Below are 16,427 nucleotides of genomic sequence, written 5' to 3'. Positions count from 1 at the left end.
AATATCGCAGATCAATTACACTTCAATAAAAAATTAATTTAAAAAAAGTAATACACCTAAAAAGGTGACCAGAGGGTATGGGTTCTACCTTGGCATCCAAGGAGTTAGGAACCACTTGGATCATATGGATATGTGTCTTCTTTGAACATCTGTCCCTTAGAAACATGTTCTAGAATCTTTGTCATTTTATACAGTTCAGCATTGCTTAAGATTATAAATTACTTAAGGATGTACAGGTCTTCCTTTCCCAGTTCCACAAGTGACCTTAGTAGCTGGTTAAATGAAATTCCATAAACTGCTCACAAATTGAAAAAAAACTTACACTTGGATAACTAAATCATGTAATAGAGTGTGTGTGTGTGTGTGTGTGTGTGTGAGAGAGAGAGAGAGAGAGAGAGAGAGAGAGAGATGAGTGGGTACTTACTATTTTTGAGAATCTGCTAGAATCAGATTTTTTCCTTTTTCTGTTCTTGTGGACACAAAAGACCACCGACCGTAACTCCCTTACCTCCAACGCTCATGTAATAATCCTTGATACACCTAATTTTCTACAAGCTTTGGAAATTAAAAGTTCCCAGGATTCTATTACTGGGTCTAACGCCAACCACAGAATTTCAGACTTAGAAGGTAACTTAGAGACCATCTAATGCACTTCCCTCATTTTACTGCTTAGAAAAGTAAAATGACTTGACAATGAAGGATTCTGAACAGTTTTTCCACTTTTTCTTTTCAAATCATAAATAAAATACAGGTTCAATCACCTCATGGAAGTCACTGCATTGGTTTAGGACCACCTGAGATTCATGACTGCTCATGAATCTTGAAGAACTCACACTTGGAAGTCATCACCACTTAGACAACACAGGTACAAAGACAAGTCTTACGTGCACAATGGCAAAATTCAGAACACAGGAGTTCTAGGTCCAGTCGACAACTATAATAATGAATCAGTTATGGTAAAAACAGCTATCGTGTCATAAACTCCTACTGCATTTTAGTTGATTCGATCCTATACATACAATCATGCCATCATCCCAATGACCCTGCTCCAGCAAATTAAAGAACGATGAGGCCAAAGAGACCCATTCTACCCAAAGACAATGTCTCAAAATGCAGAGTCTGGATTTAAACCCCAGCCTGACTTCAAAGCTTGTCCACTCTGACTGTGCCACTTTGCTGCCTTTCAGTTCCTCAAAGCTGCTTCAATTCTCACAAGTGAAAGAAAAATGAAAGTGTTAGTCGCTTAGTTAAGTCCGACTCTTTGCGACCCCATGGACTGTAGCCCACCAGGTTCCTCTGTCCATGGAATTCTTCAGTTCTCTAGGAAGTTTCCAAATGTTCAGAAAGGCATACCCAATGAAAAGCAGTATGGTCTACTAAAACAAGCAAGGGATTAGAAGCCAGGCCCACTAGGCTTAAGACTCCTAACACCATCACTCACTGGTTCTGAATAACCCAGGGCACACAGATTAGAGCGGTATTATGAGAAGCTTAACAGGGCAGAATTTTGAGAAATGAAGTCTTACTAAGAGTTACTTATAAATCATCACCCTTAAAATTCACAGAAGAGTATAATCTTCGGATGGAACCTGATAAATCATTCCAAACAACGGATGACAACCCTAGAAAGAAAAAGCTCACCCGGCAAAAAAGGATAATTTTAAAATCCAAACATAAGAGAACTTTCTCTTTTGCCTCCTTTGCGGGTGTTTATTTTGTTTCACAATTAAGTGGCCATTGGAAGAATAAGTTTTTTCAAAGTTCTGGAAAGTCATCTTAAATTAGGCCCCGGAAAGAAATGGAATCTCTTTTAGTAATGACTCTTGTTTTCTTTGAAAGTTCATGTTTGGGTCAGCCAAGTTTTAAACGGTAAAATTATATTGCTGTGTTGTTATTCAAGTTTGGGGGTGGGGTGGGGGTGAGGCTGCTAGCTGTTTGGATCACTGTCGGACAGCTTATCTGGTTTCTATACTGAAAGAAGGGTCTATTCTTAGGCAAAAGTCATCATCATTTTAGAGGAGCAGAAGCTTGCATTGGATTTCTATTGAACATTCCACACAGAAAAACTCAGAAAGTCTAGCTCTCCAAATAAAAGCTGTCTTCAGAGCTTGGGTGATTTTTCTTGAGTCAATGGAATGTCCAAGCTCAAGAGTTTTGCTTTTGTTGTTTTCCTACATTGCAATATAGCCAGATAGAAAGCAACTGTGTAAGGATATTTTCCCATTTACTTATTCCTTGCCTTGTTCTATCAAGAATAAAGCCATAAATAGTAACAAATAATTGAAACTACCAAAGTTACGAATGAGCCAAGAAGCTGTACTTCGTCTTATTACAGTAGCTACTATTAAAACTATTAGCCATATGACTAATAGGCATACCATACTCTCATGCTATATTTAATGAAGTCTATCTGATTTTAATATTGTCGTCTGCTTTTAAAATAACTACCTTCATGGAGATAGTCACTGCAGCCAAAGGAACAAAGAAAGTGGCTTGGTTGACAGGAAGGCAAAACAGGTAAGAGACATTAAGTTAAGGCAATAGTCCTCAAGGGATAAAAAATCACTCCAAGGAGGATTTAAGTAGCCCTCGGCACCAACATCGTCAAGGAACATCAAAAGAAGTCACAAGCACCTCTGAGGTCCGTACCTGTCAGTGCCAGATCAGAGGTCCTGGTGTAAGACGCCTTTCGTAAAAGAATAAATAAATAATGCAAATGAGATGCAGAGTTGCTGACCTGACTGCAATTTTCCTTCTAACCAAAGACTCCAGACATCTCATCAAAGGGATGGAAAATCATAACTTTTCGACCAAAGGGTCACTTAAAACAACTATCAGATAATAAGTCAAATTAAAGATTGGTTCTAAAGAAAAGTGATCTTTGAGAGGTTGAACCAAAAATTTTAAGTCTTTTCCTTTTTTATTATTTTTGGCTATACTGGGTCTTCGTTGCTTCGAAGGCTTTTCTGTAGTTGCGGCACTGCTGCTGCTAAGTCGCTTCAGACGTGTCCGACTCTGTGCGACGCCAGAGACGGCAGCCCGCCAGGCTCCCCAGTCCCTGGGATTCTCCAGGCAAGAACACTGGAGTGGGTTGCCATTTCCTTCTCCAATGCAGGAAAGTGAAAAGTGAAAGTGAACTCACTCAGTCGTGTCCGACTCTTAGCGACCCCATGGACTACAGCCCACCAGGCTCCTCCATCCAAGGGATTTTCCAGGCAAGAGCACTGGAGTGGGGTGCCATTGCCTTCTCCAGTAGCTGCGGCACGGGAGCCTCTAAATGCGGGGGCTTCTCCTGTTGTGGCTCCTGGGCTCTAGAGCACAGGCTCAATAGCTGGGGCGCATGGCTTAGCTGCCCTGCAGCATGTGGGACCCCGCAGGACCAGGGATTGAACCTGTGTTGACAGGTGGATTCTTTACCACTGAGCCACCAAGGAAGCCTTTAAAAGTGTCTTCTTGACAAAAGAACTGTATGATCAGTCATTCATATACTGATAAGCACTCTAATTCAACTAAAGAGAAGAGAGTGAATGGAGTAGGCCTTTTTCATTTTAAAACCATATAGTACATCATACCCACATGTAATTACTTATCCTCCTACATTGTCACCTGCTTCACTTCTCATCACCTTCACTGAGAAAATGGCCTTGTTTTTGTCTAAGTTTCAGCAGTTTGTACAGTGCCGAGTACATGGGAGACACTTAATACATCTTACCGGAGTAAGTAAATTTAAGAGATGGGTTTTCAAAAAAATGCACAGCATGTTCATCCATAGCTCAAGAAAAGTAAATGAAGAGGAAGCAAGAAGCTAAAATTTTGCCCTTTAGGACAAACTACTACATAAGGAATTATTACTCAAGAGGGAATGGATATATGTATCTTATCGGGGCTTTGCATTGTCATACGGTAGAAACCAACAGAACATTGTAAAGCAATTATCGTCCAATTAAATAAAAAAGCCCAGTATCCCATAAAAAATAATAAAGAGTGTTAGTACATGTCTCTCAAAGCTACCCATAAACTCTCAAACACATATAAAAGGATTATTGCATGATTATGCCACTTTTTCCAATCAGTAACTGAGATTGCTACCAGAAACTCAAAACACTGGTTTCTCCATATAATACTTCAATACCATTAATTTTTTAAATGCTCTCGTTATTGCATTTCTGTTCTTTGATATGCTATTTACTTTATAACATACAGTGGAGGAATGGATCAAAGTTATTCAACAACTCACTAGAAGATTGGCTCTTATTATAATGATTCCAAAAAACGTGTCCAAAAAGTACATTTCAGGGATATGCATGATGAAGTCTCTTCTCTGCTTTCACCCTTCAAATATCCTGATTCCACATGAAGCAAAGAATCAAGACATGCAACTTGTTGTTTCTTAGAGAAATACTACAAGTTTAGAACAAGTAGTATGGTTCTCTCCTGTGCTACCAAGAGTGGCAAAAGGAATTGTGAGATTTCACACTTTCAAAATTTGCTAAGTGTAGATTATATAACCATACAGTTACAACAAAAGGAACCTTCTGTGAATCAAGTTACTAGGGTTCAGGAATTTAATTTATAAACCACTACTTCTAGAGCACTTTCTCCTTCCCTTCTTTCATGTAAAAAATTTTTTAAATTCACAAATTGACCCACACTTTGAAAAAGGAGACAATACCAAGTATATACCTTTTTTTTTTTAAGCATGGAAATCTGGAGATAATAGTACCATTTATTGGGCTGCTGAGCTTATAAACTATGTAGACATCAAGAAGCCAAAACATGAAAGAGAGAAGCAAGAAGCTGATGAAAGGGGGGAGGAAGGCTCAAGGAGGGTATGTGTGTGTGTATGTGTGTATGTGACTGATTCGCCATGTTGTACGGCAGAAACCAATGCAGCACTGTAAAGCAATTATCCTCCAATTAAAAATAAAGAAACTGACAAAAGGGATCTCTTGCTGGGTGACCTAAGGACTCCCTACCCCCCCCAAAAAAAACTGGATAAGGATGTATTGAGACCTACTATAATTGATTAAACTTTGACTGAAAAATAAGATTATAGACTTTTTGTATTTCCCTACAAAAATTGGGGGACATAGATATTGGTCACTGAATGATGCAGTTAAGGCTTCCAACACTGTCATTAGCTGAATTGTTTTACTTTTTTTAAAAGGGAAAAGTAAATACCCTTCCAGGAGGTCTGGATTTCACAGCTTTTAATTTAGACATAATTTAGTTTTGCAAGCATAAAGGAGATACTGCCTGGGGAGTCCAGGAAGGCTTTCTAGAAGCAAGCTGCGTGCTGGAAGTCAGATTCTCTCGTCCTGCATAGAGATCATGGGCTCTCCAGCGCCCTCTCACCCCGAGCACGTCACACAGCCATCCACGTGACTCACAGGAGGACCGGCGACACAGAACCATCCCACCTTCAGACCCAATGTTACAAAGCCAATCAAGCCACTCTCTGGACCTTGCTTTCCTTATGTGAAAAAGGAGAAAAGGCTGCACCAGCGATGCTCCTTCCAGTTCTAAAACAGGATTATGACATTTATGACTTTAGCAGGATGTCTCTAGCTTGCCTACAAACAAAACACACACAGGAAAAAACTTCGAAGATGTTTTCTTCTCACCACCTTTGACTTGTCTTAGAAGCAGAAGCAAATGCTTTTGTGATTACGTGTTTCTTAGGGATTCCCACAGGGCCGAATGTTACTGGTGGGGCTACACATGGCGGTGACCTGTTGCATTTCCCAAAGATCACTAGCAATGCTCTGAAAGTGATGTAAAAAACACAAGGTTGTGAACACATTTAAACTACACCTTAAAACTGTGTGCGTTTTTTGTTTAGGGAAAGAAAAGAAAGTCTTATATTCCCATAGTACTTGTTTTTTTTTTAATTTTTTATTTTATATTGGAGTATGGCTACTTAATTGGAGAAGGCAATGGCACCCCACTCCAGTACTCTTGCCTGGAGAATCCCATGGACAGAGGAGTCTGGTAGGCTGCAGTCCATGGGGTCTCGAAGAGTCAGACACGACAGAGCGACTACACTTTCACTTCATACTTTCATGCATTGGAGAAGGAAATGGCAACCCACTCCAGTGTTCTTGCCTGGAGAATCCCAGGGACAGCGGGGCCTGGTGGGCTGCCATCTATGGGGTTGCACAGAGTCGGACACGACTGAAGCGACTTAGCAGTAGCAGCAGCAGCATGGCTACTTAATAGTGGTATGTTAGCTACAGGTGTACAGCAAAGTGATTCAGTTATATCCACAGAAATACCCATTCTTTTTCAAAGTCTTTTCCCATTTCGCTTATTTGAGAATACCGAGCTGAGTCCCCTGTGCTATACACAGTAGGTCCTGGTTGGTTATCTATTTTAAATGTGATAAATGTATACATGTCAGTTCCAAACTCCCCATCTATCTCCCCTGCCCCTTCTCTCTGGTAACCACATGTTTTTTCTTTTAAGTCTCCCACAGTACGTACCTACTTCTAACTGTTTTAAAGCCCTCACATAGATCACAGTTAATACTAATATGGAGATGGACAGTAGGCTCAAAGTATAGGGTGTCTTACCAAGCCTCTTGGGGTGCCTTATAAATGCTAGATTGGTTGGACAGTACAGCATTGACTAAATTTCTTTAAACAATGTTATCTCCAATTACAGCTGGATTACTTAAGAGTTTTTCACTCAATAATATAACTGCTTAACATTATGATTAATCATGATGGTTAGCACTTGCTGACTAGTGTACCATGTGCCAGACAGAACAGGCATCCACCTGCCCCCAGAAGCCTACAGATGAGGAAACAGGCAGAGAGAAGTCATTTCCTCACAAGGTCGTGAAGGCAGAATCTGCACTCTGCCTTCCTGACCCCACAGCCTACCTGTCTATAAACGCTGGACGGCAAACCTACCAAGCATCTGACGCCGTTTGAAAGGATCAAGATAATTAAGACAAGCGCTTGGTTTACAGGTGGTGGAGCCTGCCAGACTTTTAAGAAATAATTACAACACAGTACGTGCGCTGTAACCCAGGCCTTTAAACATTGCTGTGGCAACACAGCAATGAGAGAGAAGAGAGGCTGCCTGGGAGTTCAGCCAGGCTTTCATTTGAGCTGGGTATTGAAAGATGAGCACACATTCCTGGGGAGCAGGAAGAATGGAAGGGCATTCCAGGCGGAGAACAGCATGTGCCAAGGTACATAAAGGTGAGCGAACCCACGGAATCCAGTGGGGCAGGAGGGGAGAGAAGGCAGGCCAGGGACAGGGAGTTTCCAGGCTCGCTCACTGGACCCCTTTCTGCCTCATCCTACCTGACTAATGGTGGCTAGGAAAGGGCCCACTGACAGCTGTCTCCTACAGCAATGGTCCCCAACCTTATCGGCTCCAGGGACCACTTTTCTGGAAGACAGTTTCTCCATGAATCAGGGTAGGGGGATGGTTCTGGGATGATTCGAGTGCATTATATTTGTTGTGCACTTTATTTCTACTATTATTATTACATCAGCTCCATCGCCAATCATCAGGCATTAGATCCTGGAGGTTGGGGAGCCCTGTCCTACAAGGGTAATATCTGGTGGAGTTTAAAGGAATATCTTTTCTTCCCTTCTGAGGTAACACTTCCCCAGAGTCAAACAGTCCTGGGGTGCAAGCAAGAATGTAAGTGTGATAAACCAACCAGTTAGCTGAAATTTTTAGAGCCAGGCAGGCAGAAGATGGCACACAGAAGGGGAAGGTGACTGGCCCCCATGATGGATTTCCATAAACTCTAAAGTCTAGGTCTGTGACCCTTACGGGGTTAGGAACAAAACTGTGTGTGCATTTTCTAGGGAGAATACCCACAGTTTCACCAGATTCTCAAAGGGATGAATGACCCCTCAAACCAACAATCACTGCTTTCAAGCAGACCAGACCTCCCCGTAACGTATAACACCGGGAGCAACCCTAAGACATTATGTTTAAAAAAAAAAAAAAATCAGTGCAAGCAAAATGAGAAAGTATCTGTGCCTCTTGAGCTTTACTTGAAAAGCTGAGAAACACGTTAGTTAGCTTAAGGCTCTGTTCAAAAGGCCTTTAAGATCTGAGATAGTTATGTTTGCCTAACTTTACTCAGGTCATATTATGCAAGCCGGCCACCTATTCAGGACCCCAAATGTTCCTGATTTACTGATAAGGCATAAACTCACCAATTTGTAATCTAACTCTCCTAAGAAAACCTGCCCTCTAAACGGAGAAGACACGGAGGAAATCCAAGACGCTGGATTCACAGGCTGGGTACTTAATTAACTTCTCGAAACTAATATTTAAAAGAAAACTTAAAAATAAACCATACCTCAGTGAGACTCGCTCTTAATTTTCTACCACAAGATTAAAAGGATGACTGCCCTCTGAGGAATAATAATCACCAAAAGTCTGAACACAAGAAAGCTTATATGCAGATTGGCGACTGGGTCCCCTAGTGGAATGTGAACACTGCTAACCCAGCATGTCATCAGGATCACATCTTACATCACATCACCAGCATTGCAACATATCACAATTCCTCTGTTGTCAGCATCTTTTCTATTTCTGTTCTATTTCTTTGCTGCACAAAGCCAAGGGATTAGAAGCAACTTTTCATGAAGGACACAGAGACGAGCTTTTGAGCATGCAGCACGCCCAGCAGCAAACGGCAGAGCGGTGGTCCACGTTCACTGCCAGCCTGATCGCAGAGCTGTGTGAGCTCCGGCAAGTTACCTGCCCTCTCTGTGCTTTCTCCAAGTATGAAATGGGGACCATGGTTTTAACTTCTCATAGGATTGTTGTGAGAAGTCAGTAAGGTAAGGCTCGTAAAATGTTTAGAACAGTGTTTGGAAGCTAGTGTTTGACAAATACGCGAAATCTCACCAAAATTCCTTGGTTAAAGAAAAGAGCTGTTTCAACAAAACTGAGAAGGAAAAAGTCATGTTCAGTAACATGCCAATATCCAGGGTAATATGCCTCCTGTTCAGTGTGAAACAAAACACCAAGATAACCACTACAAGTGCAAAAAATGTAACTCTCCATGAAACAAAAAATATTTTTAAGAAGAAAAACATTTAAAAATCAGAAAATCAAACCAAATTAAAGAGACATTTACTGAGCTACTACCACACGTTATTCACTATGCTAGACGCTGGTGGTAAAAAAAAAAAAAAAAAAAAAATTTATTCTACATATATATCTTTATATCATGGGAGCATAGAAAGCTGAGAGTAGTATTCATGCTTATATCCACTGCAATACACTGAAAAGCTAGGCTTAACTTTTGAAGGAAGACAAATTTCTACGCAAGTGATAATGGAGCAGTGTAGGGACTTCCCCGGTGGTCCTATGGTTGAGACTCCATGCTTTCAATGCACAGGACATGGGTTCGATCCTTGGTCCGGAAAATGAGATTACACTGCCACATGATATGGCCAAAAAACTTAAAAAAGGTTTTATGGAATAGTGTTCCTTAATAATGGGCTCATGCTATTGTTGAGTATGTATATTTTCTCCGGGAAAATAAAGCAGGAGTGTCAAAAATTTTGGAAACAGCCATGTTTCCAGGAACAGAGAGTATACTGATATAATTTAACTGTAGAATTTACTGGTCTTTTACCTTAAAGTTTTTTAAGAGTTAAAAATAAGATCCTTTAGGTCAAGCTCTGAGTCAGACACTCTGCCACATGTTTTACATACAAGGTTACTTTACAGTTCCATGAAGTACATATTATCATTTTCTTAAAAACAGATGAAGAAACTATCATTTTAGAAAGGTTAAAGCTCACCTAGCTAGCAGGCAAAACAGATTATGAACCTAGTCATGAAGCCAACATAATTGCACCTCAAGTGATTTTATTTTCTTTAAAAAACGCATTTAGCTAAACCTCAAAAAAAAAAAGTGTGAAGGCTAAACCTCAAAAAAATAAATAAATAAAATAAAAAATAAAAAAATAAACAACGCGTTTAGTATTTCTTTCTTCGCCTGTGCCAGGTCTCTGCTGGGGTATGCGGAATCCACCCTGACCAGGGATCAAACTCAGGCCCCTACACTGGGAGCATGGAGTCTTAGCCCCTGGGCCATCAGGAAAGTCCCCTGAAGTACGCGATTTATAATTAAATGTTGTACGTCACAAAAACCAAGCTTATTGGCTGATTTCTCCATAACCTGTCCTCATCCATTTCTCCATGATGACTCCCTTCCAAATAAATAATAAAATTAGTAATAATAATGGTAACTCTGTACTTGTAGAACACATATTTACAATCCAAGGAGGCATACTCTCTATTACTATTGCTATAATCCGTATGCAACCCTGTGTCACTTGCTCAGTCATATCAGATTCTTTGGGACTCCATGGACCACGACCCACCAGGCTCCTCTGTCCATGGAATTCTCCAGGTAAGAATACTGGAGTGGGTTGTCATTCCCTTCTCTAGGGTATCTTCCCGACCCAGGGATCAAACCCATGTCTCCCTCATTGCAGGCAGACTCTTTACCCTCTGAGTCACCAGGGAAGCCCATATGCAGCCCCCTATGTGGTATATTTTGTGGTTGGCAATTTACACAGGAAGACACAGCCTCAGAGAAATCAAGTAACTTGCCCAAAGTAACATAGCTATTAGCTGACAATGCCAGCAGAGGAGAATGGGATTCAAAACGCGCACTGGTGTGACAATGTAGGCACTCTGAAGAAGTTGAAAGGTCATCTAAATTTTCTGAACGCAGACCCTGAGTAAAACTCTCCACCATCCCGAAAACTTTCTTCTCAACTGATCCCTGAGTCTGCTCAGGGAAAAGTTAAATCTTATTCTTTCAGCAAGTTTCCACTCCCCTCCACCCGATCGCCTCTGCAGATTCTTGGGTCCCGATGAGCGCCAGTGCGTCTGAGATAGAAGCAGAGGTGAAGAACTAAAAGGAGAAGAAAAAGAGGGAAAGGCCATAAAGAAGAAATGGAAGGGAAGTGGCCGTTTTCCCAAGCAATGGATTTTCCCTGGGCCCTTGGAGCTCCACCCACCCTGGAGAACAAGGAGTCAGAGTCTAACCCAGACTCCAGGCTTCTCTTTCTAGACCCTTCCTCACTCTCCCTCCAAGGTAGCTGGGCAATCAGACCCCACGTACACAAAGAGGAAAGAAGTGCCAAGCCCTGCCACCAGGGCTTCCAACAAAAGCAGAACTGGTGACCTATAAATACCCGCAAGGTGACGGAAACACGGAACAAAGAGATAAGGGGCACGCGGTACAGATGTCTGAGCGTCTGGATCTCTAGTCCGGGTAAGAATTTTAAAAGCCCTGTTAAGACACTGGTGGGCAGAAAGCTGGAGGGCTAGGTAGGGACACCAGATAGCTAATCCCATGGCGATGCTATTCAAGAGCAAAGAGGCCAAAAGTGAGGTTGAACAGCTCTGCTATGAACACAGCATGAAGGAGGAGGGTGTGGACTCTGTAATATATACCCATTTCAGCTGCTCCAAGGTCTTTGGGCCATGTCCTGCTTCTCAACCCTGCTTTCCGTTGCTTTTTTTTTTTTTTTTAATATTTTTTTAATACGGACCATTTTTTAAAGTCTTTACAAAGTTGTTACAATATTACTTTTGTTTTATGGTTTGGTTTCTTGGCCAGCAGGCATATGGCAGCTAAGCCTCCGCAACCAGGGATCAAACTCACAGCCCCCTGGCATGGGAAGAAAATCTTAACCACTGGACCATGAGGGAAGTCCCCCTCAGCCCTACTTTAGATTGTGGGGATCAATGGACACATGACCTCTTCAAAACAAACTAAATTGGAAAGGCACTTACTGCAGACAGGAAGATTCCTGTTTAATGAGTTTCTCTAGCATGAAGAGTAGACAAATACTAACTGAAAATGAACACACATCCATTCAATACCATGAAGAATAGGATCTTTCCATTTTAAGAAGGGGATTTTTTATTTTTTAATTTTTTTACATATTTGTTCTGCAACTTCTTGTGTGTTAGGCTACATAAGAGAACATAATGGCAATGAGCCCAAGTAGAAGGATTTCAAAATCTACCCTCGTATGTCTAACTTTGTTCAGAAAGACACATCTGGGTTTCTCTTGTACATTAAGTTCCTACAAAAGGAAGTGCCATGGAACTCTCTCATCCCTAAACAAAGCCCAGGTTTGTGTATAAAGTAACAGTAGACAATCCAACACATCCCTGCCCAAACGCTACTGCTTCTAACAAGCTTTCCTCAATACCCTGCCCAGCGATTATTTTTATCTATTACAGCAATTAATTTTTTTCTAACCTCCGTTTGGCTCAGACAGTAAAGAATCTGCCTATAATGCATGAAACGTGGGTTTGATCTCTGGGTCAGGAAGATCCCCTGGAGGAGGGCATGGCAACCCACTCCAGTATTCTTGACTACAGAATTCCACGGACAGAGGAGCCTGGGGGGCTACAGTCCATGGGGTTGCAGAGTTGGACACGACTGAGCAACTAACATTTTCAACACTTTCAACCTCCATTTAATACTTTCCACCTAGCCCACAAGCGACCTGAGGGCACTGCAATAGTAGATACATAGATTAGCACAGAAATCTTCTAAAGAATCATCTATGTGATACTGTACTTTCAAATTTAAGAATACTAATATAGTACTCAGATATGACATTTGTAATTTAACGCATTTTTTAATGGGAAGGACATATGTGCACACACCAATGATAAAAACACCATAGCGGATGCAAGAAAACATCACGAGAAAGAGGAAGCCAAGTAATGCCTACATTTGCTCAAAAAAATTTTACTTCAAAAATGATTTAGTTCAGATGTGCCTGTCCAGAACTAAAGTTACATGAGCCCGGTAGCTGCTGCCTGGTGATAATTTTCTTAGTGCCAGGAAGTTGGTAAGTATGTGATTAGACATGATTCTGCTCCTAGCTCCACCCAAGATGCTATCAGTTCCTTAAACAGAACATTCTGCAGCTGACCAGCCACAGTCCAAAAAAAAAAGCCAAATTTTCATACAAGTCACTACAAATTCTCCACACTCCTTTCCCATCCATGCACATTTTTACAGCACAGCACACATTTAAAGCATAAGGGGGAAATCAATGGGAAATAAAATTGGCCATTCTCATGACTTGCGACAGATCAATATTTGAAACTTTTGACTCAATATCAAGAAAATACTAACCAACCTGTCAACTGATTTCAAATTTCTAAACTATTCCTACTTCCTATTCCTAGATACACCCCAGGACTCTCACCTTCCAGCCCTGCACCTCTGAACTACTGAGTCACCTCCACCAGGAAACACAACACAAAAAACATGTGAGCCTGGCTGACGCATACAAGCATCTTTTCTAAACTCTATTCAAGCTTTGTGAATGTTCTGCAAGTTGATTCTCTAAATGCACACTAAAATACTCTTTCAGATGATGAAACCAGAAATCCCCAAATGGAGTTTTGCTCAAAGTTAGAATGGCATGCCATCCGTTCAAAAACTGAGAAATATTTTTCTACTTCATGAAAAATGACCTTCTCGAGCTCTATGACCTTCAGCTGCTCATTTCACCTCTCTGGACTTCACTGTCCTCAATTAGTGATTTGTCTGTTTCAAATGCTGCACTATAGAAAAATTTTTAAAAAAAATTTTTTTTGAAATGGATTTCGCTATCTGGTGAGGAAAGTCCCCCTTCATAGTTCTTCTTTTTCAAAATTTTCTTGGCTGTCTTTACATCTTTAAGTCCAACTGAACTTTGGAACTAGTTTGTCAAATTCTTTTAAAATTACTTTCAAATTTTTATTGGAATTTAATTTATAAATTAATCTGGAGGAAACTGGCAACATTACAATATACATCCAGGAATATAGTTTCTGTCTCCATTTATTCGGGTCTTTTATGTTCTTTACAATATTCTTCAGGTTGTTCTTTCAAGTTTGTTTTACTGGTGCCAAAAATGTATCTCTTAAAAATTTTAATTATTTAATACTGCTTTCCTACGCTGGTAGGTTAAAAACAAAAACAAAAAAAGCCTTGTGATTTTGTGCTTATCCTGTTTGGCCACCTTACCGAAGTTTTATTATTCTAGGTTTTTTTCCTTTTCAATTGATAATTCTGGATTTTCTAGGCAAACCATCACACCTTGACCTATTCTTAAAAGACAAGCAAAAAACTAGGTGAAATATTTCCAAAATACTTTAGAAAGTACATAAACAATGTTTATAATAAAGAGAGCCTAGAAATCAATAATAGAAAAATAAAGAATATAAATACAGTGAAAGTGTTAGTCGCTCAGTCGTGTCTGACTCTTTGTGATCCCAGGCTCCTCTGTCCATAGGATTTCCCAAGCAAGAATACTGGAGTGGGCTGCCATTTCCTTGTCCAGGGGATCTTCCTGAACCAGGGATCAAACCCAGGTCTCCTTCATGGCAGGCTGATTCTTTACTGTCTGAGCCACCATTTTGTTTATTCTAAGACTCGAGAGGACGCCTGAAACCCACAGTCTATATGTGTTTCTTCCCATCCTAACTGGTGGGAGCATGCCCAAGATGGGTACACTGGACAACGGATGATTCACACTCTGGATGGGACAGAGCGGGATGGCACAAGACTTCATCACACTACTCAAAAGAGAATGAAATTTAAAACTCATGAGTTATTTCGGGAATTTTCCATTTAATATGTTGGGTCTACAGTTGACTGTGAGTAACAAACCACAGAAGCAAAACCTTGGATAAGAGAGGACTACTAACCAAGTTGTTTAAAAGCAGAAAACCAGTGAACATATGAAAATGTTCAACTTCATTAATGACAATACAAATTAAAGTGATGAAATGCCTTTTTCCCAGCCAAAGACTGCAAAGAAAGATAACATCTGATGTTAAAAAGGAGGTGAAAAAATGAACACTAGATGGAATTGCATATTAATGAGTCTTTTTAGAGGCAAATTCAGTATTATCAAAAAATTAAATGCATATAACCTTTTCATCCAGAAAATCCAATTCTAGGAATCTTTACATTATACTCATGTTCCAGAGTCAAAGAGTAAATTTTAAAATGACATATGGTTTAAAAAAAAAAAAATTGTTTTAATCCTTAAATATCCTTTAAGTTGTCCAAGTGTTTGTAACCTACTAATTTGAATATGCAAAATATACATAATATAAACTTATTTACTGATGTACATATATCATAAAGAACATATAGGCAAAATAAAATTTTACATCTTTAATTACATAAGAGCATATTATGGTTGAGTTCTAATAAGTTAAATGCATAAAATGCAACTCTATTACTGTTAGAAATACCAGCACATTCCTGTCCAAAGATGTATGCATAAAAGATGCTTCCTACAATAGCATTAGTAATGGCAAAAGTATTGAAAAATAACTTGAATGTCAGCAGGAAGTACTAAAATATATTAGTGTACATCCATACAACAGATTCTATATAACTATTTAAAAGAATGAGGTAAGGCTATACATTCTGATACACAAGATCTAAGATTTATTGTTAAGTTAAAAAGAGGGACCAAATCATAATGTACTGCATGTAAGAAGACATTTTTATCTGCATCTAAGTGCAAAGAAAGATGAATGTTATATCATTAACTGTGATTACATTTTTGGTACAGGATACGGTGGGAGGTTGAGGGAGAAATTACATTTTTTTGCTGCATGTACTTCTGTATTTTGACATACAAAAATCACGTCTTATTACTTTGTACATTATATTAACAATGGAAAAATGAGGCGCCATCGTATTTATGGACCTTTGCAGCTCTCTAAAAGTTTATGAACAACAGGTTTTCTGAGGAGTCTCCATGTTGATTTCAGTCACTGATTAGTATCAGTTCTCTGGCACTGGGTAGGAAAAGTCCCTGGGAAGTGGAGACAGTGAGAAAGAAAATCAGAATGCATCCAATGATTGCAAACATTAAGTACCCAATCAATGTGATCTATTCTGCTCTGTTTCCATATGAAAGTGAATCATCTGAACATTTTAACAAACTTTTCAGAGATCACAAACACTATCAAAAGGTTTTACTGTATTCTGAGATTAGGCAAAAAGATGTATCTGTCCTTTTGACACACAAGCTTCTCCCCCAAAAAGGAAAACATATATGAAGAAACGTGGAGGCAGTAGAATGAGGGTCAAAGGATGCATCTATAGGCCTGAAGAACACTGTTATTTCCTAAGGATTAACATTTACACAAACACTGACTCCACTAATGCAGGCCCTTTTCTACCCTTTATCATTTTGTTTAGTTTATTTGTCCAGGATGACGCGAAACAAACCCAAGCCGAAGCAGGGGACATGGCTACTATATGTGCAACTCTTTCAATTCCTAAGTCACTAGTATATCCAGAAACACCACTATCCTGGCTCCACAGCAATTTCCCAACTCGGAAAATCCCACATTGCAATGTAACATGACTTGGAATGTTA

At 40.0% G+C, this 16,427-nt stretch overlaps 1 protein-coding gene and 1 long non-coding RNA gene across 41 annotated transcripts in view; one reads left to right on the top strand and one right to left on the bottom strand.

Moving 5' to 3' along the window:
* The window catches only part of RBPMS (RNA binding protein, mRNA processing factor), a 253,392-nt gene that overhangs the window by 160,874 nt on the left and 76,091 nt on the right, over window positions 1–16,427 (bottom strand). The gene's annotated exons all lie outside the window — the stretch shown is intronic.
* On the top strand, window positions 8,595–13,847 carry LOC147343697 (uncharacterized). Its single transcript, XR_015156447.1, has 2 exons — window positions 8,595–8,819; window positions 13,222–13,847. It is a non-coding gene; the product is annotated as an uncharacterized LOC147343697 (long non-coding RNA).

Source organism: Bos grunniens, chromosome 27, assembly GCF_055505025.1.
Source record: "Bos grunniens cultivar Pamir isolate PY7600 chromosome 27, Bosgru_T2T1.0, whole genome shotgun sequence".
Taxonomy (NCBI): domain Eukaryota; kingdom Metazoa; phylum Chordata; class Mammalia; order Artiodactyla; family Bovidae; genus Bos; species Bos grunniens.
This window is presented reverse-complemented; position numbering and strand designations above follow the sequence as displayed.